Here is a 10,364-nt window from a genome sequence, read left to right as displayed (position 1 = left end):
ATATGAGTATTCGTTCCAGCATCATTCAGGAGCACAACCCACGCTGACACCTGAGTCATCCCCCGCTGCCCGTGAGTCCCATCAGTGGTGGATGAAGTTGTGGTGACCCTGAACTTTATGGATACTCTGCCGATGATGGATATTCAGGTTCGAACATGGACTGAAAAAGATCCTAAGTTGGCAAAACTCCACCACATTCTATGAAATAGCGGATTATAGGGGACCCATGCCCAGAAACTCCAAGAGCTAAGCATGGAAAATGCTGTGGGGGGCTCGTGTGGTTATCCTGTCGCAGGGTCAGGAGTCCATCCTGAAGGAACAGCACAGTGGTCACCCAAGTGCCTCGAAATTGGAGCTGGTGCCCTGGAATCGATGGGGACATAAAGCAAGTCGTATGTGGTTGCCCAGCATGTCAGGAGCACCAACAGCTCCCGCCGGTGGCCTCCCTCGTCCCTCAGAATGGCCAAGGCATCCTGGGTGCTGTGATGTTCCTTGTATAGTTCTCCAAGATAGCTAAAAGTGGTAATGTTTATAAAGAACATCAAAGCTAAAGCTATTTAAAACAAAGCTAGTTTATTTTACCCTACTTTAAATGGTTAGCCCACTCTACTGAGTAATAGCTAATAGTATTGAATCTATGTTACAGTAATCTATTATGTCTCTCTAATACAACCAACACGCTATCTCAAACTCACACTATCCTTCTCCATAAGTTTCTCCCAGAATGCTTAGAGACACAGCCTTTCATAAGACCACTCAGTGATGCCATCTAGTGTTGAGATACATGAACATCATCTTGTTAACCCTTTACTCTCCTTTGATTATATATATCATTACATTCCCCTTTTGTGTTTAGATGTTTGTACAGTACAAACAGGAAAATATAAGTGACGATATGACATGATACATTGATATGTATGGCAAAAGTTAACAAGTGAGGCAAAATTTGTTTAAAAATGTGTTTGTTTTTCTTTACAAATTAAGTCTTTCAGGTTTCTTTCTGATTCTGGATGATCTCCTCAATCCAGTCAATTGAGTTGCAGATGTTTTCAGTGGCTTCTGGAAGTCATCATGTTTATCATCAGATTCTGTAGTAGCATGTAATGAATTACCATCAAACTGAAGACATAGAAATAAAATTTGAGAAGACTTGACTTTCAAAAGAGCCGTTGGTTTCTTCTAAGAACAGAACCATCAATCGCATTAACAATATATGAGGGAGGTGCTGCTTGACGTCTGACCTTAGCTAAGTCAGATCATCCTCCAGTGGGAATCTGAATTCTCACCAGATCATCTGGATCAAGTGGTTCCATCGATTTTGCATGTTCATTGTAGTATTTCTCCTGAATATGCTTTTGATGCTGCATTTTCTCTGTGACCTGCTGAAGATCAGGGTCAGCTAGTTGTAAACATGGAAGAGCTGTATGCAACAATCTATTCATGACCAACTGAGCAGGAAATAAACCAGTTGAGAGAGGAGCAGCCCTATAATTCAATAAAGCTAAGAACATATCTGAGCCAGAGTCAAGTGCTTTCTTGAAAAGTTGTTTCACAATGTGAACGCCTTTTTCAACCTTGCAATTAGATTGCGAATAAAGAAGACTAGACTTGATATAAGTGAAATTATACTTACAACCAAACTCTGTCCAATCATTATTATCAAAGCAAGGTCCATTGTCTGTCATAACTCTGCAAGGTATCCCATGACGAGCAAATATTTCTTTACTCGCTTTGATCATGGATTTCGAAGTACAATCATTACTTCCGGGTAGTTCAAAAAAGAGTCAATGATCAATACATAATCACGACCATGAAAATGAAAAAGATCAATACCAACTTTTGACCACGGAGTCTTCTCAAGATCGTGAGTTGTGAGTTTCTCTTTTCTCTGTGTCGATTGATTTCGCTGGCGTGTCTCACATTCTATCACAAAATTGGCTGTGTCAGTATTTATTCCAGGCCAATATACTGCTTGTCTCACTTGACGTTTATACTTTTCTCTACCTAAATGACCTTCATGAACCTTCTGGAGGATCAATGTGTCTGAGCTTTGTGGGAATGACAGGACAATCGAGACAAAGTAGAAATCCACCTACGACAGTGAGGTCAGATCTAATATATCTGAAATTTGAACAGTTTCCTTTCGGCCAACCATTTTTCATATGGCTGATTACTCGTTGTAACTTTGCAGCACGGTAGCATAGTGGTGAGCACAATTGCTTCACAGCTCCAGGGTCCCAGGTTCGATTCCCGGCTTGGGTCACTATCTGTGCGGAGTCTGCACGTTCTCTCCATGTATGCTCTGGGTGCTTCGGTTTCCTCCCACAGTCCAAAGATGTGCAGGTTAGGTGGATTGGTCATGCTTAATTGCCCTTAGTGTCCAAAATTGCCCTTAGTGTTGGATGGGTTTACTGGGTAATGGGGATAGGGTGGAGCTGTGGGCTTGGGTAGAGTGCTCTTTCCAAGAGCCGGTGCAGACTCGATGGGCCGAATGGCCTCCTTCTGCACTGTAAATTCTATGATTCTTTTTCAGTTTCTGCTCTGATGAGCTTGAGTTTTTCATCAGAGACCGGAAGAGTTTCAGCGAAAAGTTCCGCTTGAGCTTCTACAAGTTGAATTATCTCAGGTTGCTGTTCATCTGTTTCTGTAGCACAAGATAATGCGTCAGCAATGATAAGATCCTTCCCGGGAGTGTAGACCAGTTGAAAGTTGTACCTTCGTAGTTTCATGATAATTCGTTGCAGTCTTGGAGTCAAATTATTCAAATCTTTCTGGATTATATGAACTAGTGGTCGGTGACCTGTTTCAACCGTGAATATCGGAAGTCCATACATGTAGTCATAGAATTTCTGTATTCCCGTAAGCAATCATAAACGCTGTTTCTCGATCTGAGTGTAATGTTACTCTGTGGTGGTCATAGATCTGGATGCATTTGCAATGGGTCTCCAAAAATTATCATTCTTTTGAAGGAGGACTGCCCCAATCCCATTTTGACTCGCATCTGTGGAAATCTTTGTTTCTCGCCCAGGGTCAAAGGAAAGAACAGGTGCGGTGGTCAGTGCTGGCTTGAGATCAGACCATTCTTTTGTGTACTCTGCAGTCCATGAGAAGAATGTGTTCTTCCTTATGAGGTGATGCAAGGCAGTTGATCATGAAGCAAGGTTGGGGATGAATTCTCCTAAAGAATTCACTACACCCAAGGAATCTCAGAACTGCTTTTTTATCTTCTAGCAGCAATTTTGTCATCATCTGGTTGCACACCATGTTCCGATTTTTGGTCACCCAGGAATTTTAACGTTGAGATACCAAAGTTGCACTTGGCTCGATTAAGCTTCAATCTGTATTTGTGCATTCTCTGTAACACTTGCAGGAGTCTTGCATTGTGTTCTTCACAAGTAGATGACAATATTATTATGTCATCAACATACACACAAACTCCATCTATGCCTTCTGTCATCTGTTCCATGGCACGATGGAATATCTCAGATGCTGAGATTATGCCAAATGGCATTCTGTTAAAGCAGTAACGTCCATACAGTGTTTTGAATGTACACAATTTTTTGCTTGTGTCATCCAGTTGCATTTGACAAAAACCTCCTTGAAGTATCTAGTTGGAAAATATCTTGGCATTAGCCATTTCACTAGTTATTTCCTCGCGTTTTGGTATTGGATAGGCTGACGTTCATATTCAGATCCTTTGGATCAATACAAATCCTGAGGTCACCAATGGGTTTTTTCATGCACACCATTGAGGTGACCCAATCTGTCAGTTCTGTGATCTTGGAAATAATCCCAAGGTGTGCATTTGTTCCAGTTCTTGCTTGGGACGGTCACTTAACAGAGCAGGAACTCTTCTTGGAGGGTGTACCATTGGTTTAGCATTCGCTTTTAGTTGAATTTTGTATTGGAAAGGAAGAATACCCATACCTTCAATTCCCATACCTGAGAAAACTTTGCTAGGATGCTTTCAATGCCTTCCTGCACAGGTGGAAGAGTTTTGTCAGTGCTGTAGATTTGTTTCACAAGTCTTGACAGGCTTGTGCACCTAATAGTGATGAACGTCTAGCTTCACCAATTTCGAACTGCAAAGATATCACAATTTTGTCGTTTGTCACGAAGAGATAGCATGACCCTAAAGAAGTAATCATGTTACCATTGTAGTCATGTAACTAGCAGTCAGTTTTCGGAACATTAGGACTATGGCATAGTTGGGATAAATCAAGAGTATTGATTAAATTAGCAGATGCTCCCGTGTCCAGTTTGAACACAATCTCGGAACCATTGACTTGTAGTGGAGTGTTCCATTCAGATTCCGTGTTAATCGATTGGATGGGGATGCAGTATCTGTGGATAGGAAGCGTTCTTTACAGTTGTCCGGTACTTCCCAATACCCACAAAGAAATAATCTTCAAGACAATAAGCATCGATATTAACATTAGGGTTATCCATCTTTGAGGTTCCTGCACTTGTATGAACACTCTGAACATTCATTTGTTTCTTCATTGAATTTGATGTTTTAAAGTGTGTCCCTTTTAATGCAGATCTGCACTGGACAGCAAAATAATTCAGTTTGCCACATTTGGAGCAAGTATTTCCATGTGCTGGGCATTTTTTGTGTGGATGGGCGTGTCCTCAAGGTCTACACATCAAGACGTTGCTTTCGTCATGCGCAGAACCTATGTGCATGCGCAATATGGTTGCCATCCGAAACAAGCTTGTTTCTCAACTGCGCCACAGATCCAACGCAGTTGGCCCCGAGGAGCGTTTTCGTGCCCTTTTCTTTTATCAGTATATCTGAATACTGATTCCGGGATATTTCATTTCACATTTCAATTGCATCTTCCAATTTTAAATTTTTTTGCCTCAATAAACGTTCTCTTAGCTTTTCATCTTTGATGTCAAAAACGATTTGATCCCTAATCATTGAGTCTGAAAGGATTGAGAAGTTGCAGATGTGACTTTAATCTTAAATCAGTAATGAAGCAATCTACAGATTCTCCATCTTTCTGCACTCTCGTTTACAGACAAATCGCTCATAAGTTTAATTAATTTGAGCTTTGCAATGAAGGTCACATTTTTCAATCACTACACTGAATTTATTTTTATCATCTACCGTTGAGAATTGGAAGACTACTGAGTGATGCCATCTAGTGTTGAGATAGTGTCAGTATTGTGGTTTGGCACAGGATAAAATAAGCAAGGGTGCTGTCACGATAGCTCTCATTCATGAAGATGAACTTTGTGGTGCAGTTGTACACTAAATGCATATTACAACTGTGGTAGTCCTTGAAATTGCAGAATTACTCCCCACTGATCTAGAAAATCCACATGGGTACAGTTACTGCCAAACTGCACCACCAGAAAGACCATTAACCTGGCAAATCCAGGTGTTCTTTCATTTTGGTATTTAGGACGTGGCCAGCAACACATGGAAACCTGGAGAAGTCCTCCGTAGCATTGCTAGCAGCTACATTTCACATCCTGAGATTTCCATTTTAATGCCTTTAGCTACAAAAAAGTGTCTTCTATTTTTTTATACCCTTGAAAATCACGTACCTGTCAATGTTATTTATATGATTTTCCAAAAGGTCTTGAATAAGGCTCTACAAAAGGGAGGTGGAGTTTCAAAAGTGTAAGTCATTATATATTTGTATAAGTGTCTAGTTAGATCTCATCTGAAATACCAGTTATGAGCACAGCATTGGACGAAGGATAAATTGGTCTTGGAATGGGTGTAGTGCAGATTCACCAGCATTAGACCAAAAGTAAAAAGATTAAATTGTGAGGGCAGGTTGCAGAGGCTAGACTTATATTCTCTCAGAACAGTAGATTAAAAGGTGATGGGTAATCTAATTCAGATGTTTAGGATACAGAATTCAATGGAGTAGATAGAGAGAAACCATGACACGGGAATTCAGAACAAGGATGCATAATCTTAAAATTAGAACTGGGCACGCAAGGGTGATGTTAGGAAGCATTTCTTCACACCAGAGTGGGGGAAATTTGTATTTGACCCAAAACACCTCCAGTAACAAACCTGTTGGAGGTAAATCAACAAAAAAAATTCAAATAGAAATTGATAGATATTTGATATGTCAGGATAAAAAGGGATATGAAACCAAGATGGAAAAATTGAGTTAATATACAGAACAGCCATGATGTATTGAAATGTTGAAATTTGTTCGAGGGGCTGAATGACTTACTCGTGTTCTGAAGTTTATCAAGTAGTTTATCAATACCAAATTAGTGAGAGGAGGTGCTGCGTCCCAAAACATCCAAACATAGCAAAACCTCAGTCAAAACAACAAGAAACAAAAGCTAACTGAGAATCAACATGACAACAGACCTAACACATTGACACTAGTGCCAGAAAGTAGCAATACTTTAAGCAGCTCCCTCTGGCAGATTTAAACAAAACATTTATCCATTTTCACGCTGCCTGTTACCATTTGCTGGGTTCTGCTGAGGACCTGTCAAAGAGATATTTTATAAAACAATTTTGGAAAGGAAAAATAGACATGAAACACATTTCAACATGGCGCAACTTAAAATTGAAACCACTTACCCGGGGTTGCTTTCTCTTTTAATAAAAATATTTTATCAAGACTCATTGCAGATTCATCTTTTGCTTTTCCTTCTTCAGTATACATCCTCTTGATATTTGGATAGAACATGTGTTTAGCTGTTGGTCCTATGTGACGGCTAAATAGTTTTGATTTATCTTTCAAGGAAATAAGATTTTGTATTTTTTATTCATTGTATAGAAAATCAATGCAGGTTGAGTAAGGACAACACCCAAATTTCAAAAATGCCTATAAAAGCAAAATGCTGCCGATGATGGAAATCTGAAATAAAAACAGATAATGCAGGAAATACTCGGCTGTTCAGGCAGCCTCTGACTTTTAATCAGAACTGGAAACGTTAGTGATGTAACAGGTATTAAGCAAGTCCAGAGGCAGAAATTAAATGACAGGCGGCACAGTGGTTAGCACTGCTGGTTCACAGCACCAGTGACCCAGATTCGATTCCGACCTTGGGTGAATGTCTGTGTGAAGTTTGCATGTTTTCCTCTGTGTGCTTTGATTTCCTCACACAGTCCTAAGATGTGCAGGTTTGGTGGATTGGCCATGATCAATTGGCCCTTAGTGTCCAAACGTTAGGTGGGGTTATCGGAATAGGGCAGGGGAGTGGGCCTAGGTAGGTTGCTTTTTTGGAGGGTTGATGCAGATTTGATGGGCTGAATGACCTCCTTCTGCACTGTAGGGATTGTATGATTCTATGAAAATGGATGATGGTGCAAGGCAAAAGGAAATGATAATGGAAGCAGTGAAGAAGCAAAAGATGAATCCAGAGGAGGTATAAAAGAATCATCATCATCAGAAGCTGCTGCCTGAAAAATTGGGAGCAGGAGTTATGATCTGAAATTATTGAACTCCATGCTGAACCTGAAGGTTGTAAAGTGCCTGAAAGGTCCTATTCATTGAGTTTACCTTGAGCTTCGTCAGAACAGTAAAGGAGAGGTCAGAGTATGATGGAAAATTAAATAACAAGCAACTGGAATCGTGGGCTCACGCTTACAGACTGAATGGAGATGTTATACAAAACAGCCATACAATCTGCATTTAGTCTGCCCACTGCAGCAGACAGTAAATACAGTGTTATAAATTGAAAGAAGTGCAATTTCATCTGGAAAGAGTGTTTTTGGCACTGGATGATGAATGGTTGGAAGAGAAGAAGTAAAAGAACAAGAGTTGCTGTGGGAAGGGGATAGGGAATTGGGGCTGATTGAAGAGTGGGACAGGGTGCCGGGCAGGAATTGTCCCTTTGAAATGCTGGAAAGTGAGGGGAGGTAAGAGGTGTTTGTGGTTGCATTAGGCTGGAGGTGATGTTAATGGTCAAGAATAATCTGTTGAATACAAAGGTTGGTGTCATAGTTCTGGGACTGAGAGGAAGGGGTGAGGGAAAATAATTGGAGGACAATTGAGCGGACAGGGTCAGTCAACCAGGTTGAAGTGGAATCGTCAGTTTAAATAATAAGCAAGACATATGAGAAGCAACAATATGGAATGCTTTAATATGCCAGCACTGGATTACATACCAACATAGGCCACTCATGTAAGATCTTGATAATGGTATAATCTCTAGGGATGTTGTATGGGGTGGACTAAAGTTTCCGAACTTTTAAGTTATCCAGTTTTCAAATGGTTAGATGTAATTTCTGTTAGGCAATTAGTTGGGGAAGACGAAAGCAGTTGTTTGTGAAGAAACAAAATTGTTCTATTGTCTTATGACAGAGCTCCTTTGAGTCTTGAGCTGAAGCTGTCTTTATGGCCAAAATAATATCTACCACCCCCCCCCCCCCCCACACACACACACACACACATACACACACAAACAGATGCCTACTTATGTGTGTAAATAATTTTGCCAAGTGTAGAGTTGCTGCTGTTGGGCAGGTGCATAATACCCTACCAGTTACATTATCTGATTTTGTGTTTCTCGCGTGTTGTTACTTTTTTTTCTCTCCCTTTGTGATTTGTGTGTGTGTGCCCTTCTCTTCTTCTATCATATCCTGTGTACATAACGGCAAATATACTTTGTTCAAAAACCCAATAAAAAACATTTATTAAAAAAAAATACAATTAGGTGTTCTGATTGATTTCCACGTACTCCCCGATCGCCAACCTCACCTTCCACAGAACCCCTTCGCTGCCAACAAACCCCACCTCCACCTCCAGGGACACGATCCGGTCGCTCTGCTCAGACACCACCATCTCCACCTCTCGTATTTTAGTCCCTTGTGCCTCAAAGCACTTCTTCACTCAGTCCATCGACCCTCGCAGAGGTGCTACTACTGTCTAGATGGCCTTCGACCAGTCACCACATCTCCTTCCTTTGCTGTCGAAATTCATCTTTCCCACTGGCATCGACCCTTCCCCCTTCGCCATTTGTGCATTTGTTGCTGCGCCACAGGTCCCCTCCAGTTCCTTAGCCAGGTCTTTGACTGTTTTTTGCCTTGTCTGGTAGCCAGCAGACATGTCAAACATGGTGAGAACCTCTCCCTCTACACCTTCTGCACCACTTTCCTGCCGGAGCTACCCCACTAAAGGATATAAAGTGTCCAAACCAATGCCTTTGAGCCGGAGCTACCCTGTATGCGACCACTCACTCCATGGCTGCCACCTGAAGTCCCTCATATTCAATTTTCTCATTCAGTCATTGATGACATAAAGTCAGTGTATGCATGTCCGTTTTTTTTATAGTTCAGTTACCAACTTTCTGTGTGCTCCCATCTCTCCATCGCCAACTCAGAGAGATACAGATGTGCCACATATCTCCAGAGATTCCTGCGTCAGCTTTTCTCTATGTGCCCGGCAACCTCCAGTCCTCAGGTCTATGGGTGAGTGAGTGAGTGAAGGTGAGGTATTCAACTGATAGATGCAGTGCATTGAATAAGGATCACTTTGAGGTGGATGCACCACATTGTATAATCATTGGGGTGAGTGGCATAGGTGGACTGGTAATTGGGAAAGTCATGAAGTATGTAAAGTAATGATTAGTTGTTGCTGAAACCTGAGTAGATATGAGGAGTGATGTGATGGAGAACGCTTGATGGGACCTAAACCACAGGATGTAGGCAAATTAGCAAACATGCAGTTTCCTGACTACGTTCAGTCATCAAATCACTTCTTATATTGCATCTAAGGCTGGGAGATAGGAGACTTACTGGTCACCTCCTCGGCTACTTCCAACCACACCACCTTGGTGAGACTGACGGGTTTCTACCTCCCACTGCTGAGGAAAAATATGTATCCCTTCTGTGACTCACTGCGCCGAGCAGTAATTCCAGTGATACATCAGTACATCCGCATGCTGAACATTAAGCTCTCCCAGCTCTTCCAATTTCTATTTACGTATCCTCCTTCTAAATATAGTCAAGATCACATCACCTGGAAGACATCACACCTGATGTGCAGCTTGGAATTGTGAAACTCAGAAATCAGAATTTCTTGTTTCAAGTCAGTAAAGAATCTTGGATTCCACTTCCGGTGGCGCCCTTGAGGAAGCAGGTCGCAGGTCAGATCGCTCCCGCCTGCGATGGGCAAACGGACCTGTTGAACGGACTTTTGCAGGACCTGGTTAGGTTGGGGGGACGATAGGGAAGAGGTTTCGCCCCCCCAGGGTATGAGCAGCTGGACCAGAAGTGGTCGAGTGGAGCGGCAGGGTTCGAAGCGGGAGCAGTGGGGACCCCAGGCCAGGCGGCGAAACATGGCGGATGGCAGGGACCAGGGAGCGGAGGCTCACTGGCCAAGGGAGCAGCAGATGGAGTTTTTTAAGAACTGCTTTGCCGAATTGAAGAGGGA

The 10,364-nt window shown here is 41.9% G+C and overlaps 1 long non-coding RNA gene across 1 annotated transcript; it reads right to left on the bottom strand.

Annotated features, from left to right (window-relative positions):
* Window positions 1-553: 553 nt before the first annotated feature.
* Window positions 554-8,318, bottom strand: LOC140391636 (uncharacterized). The gene is made up of 2 exons (XR_011935146.1): window positions 6,566-8,318; window positions 554-4,344 (listed from the first exon to the last, which is right to left on the bottom strand). It is a non-coding gene; the product is annotated as an uncharacterized lncRNA (long non-coding RNA).
* Between the last annotated feature and the right edge of the window lie 2,046 nt (window positions 8,319-10,364).

This window comes from Scyliorhinus torazame, chromosome 15 (assembly GCF_047496885.1).
Source record: "Scyliorhinus torazame isolate Kashiwa2021f chromosome 15, sScyTor2.1, whole genome shotgun sequence".
Classification (NCBI taxonomy): domain Eukaryota; kingdom Metazoa; phylum Chordata; class Chondrichthyes; order Carcharhiniformes; family Scyliorhinidae; genus Scyliorhinus; species Scyliorhinus torazame.
Note: the sequence above shows the minus strand (reverse complement) of the source record. Positions and strands in the feature narration are given on the sequence as shown.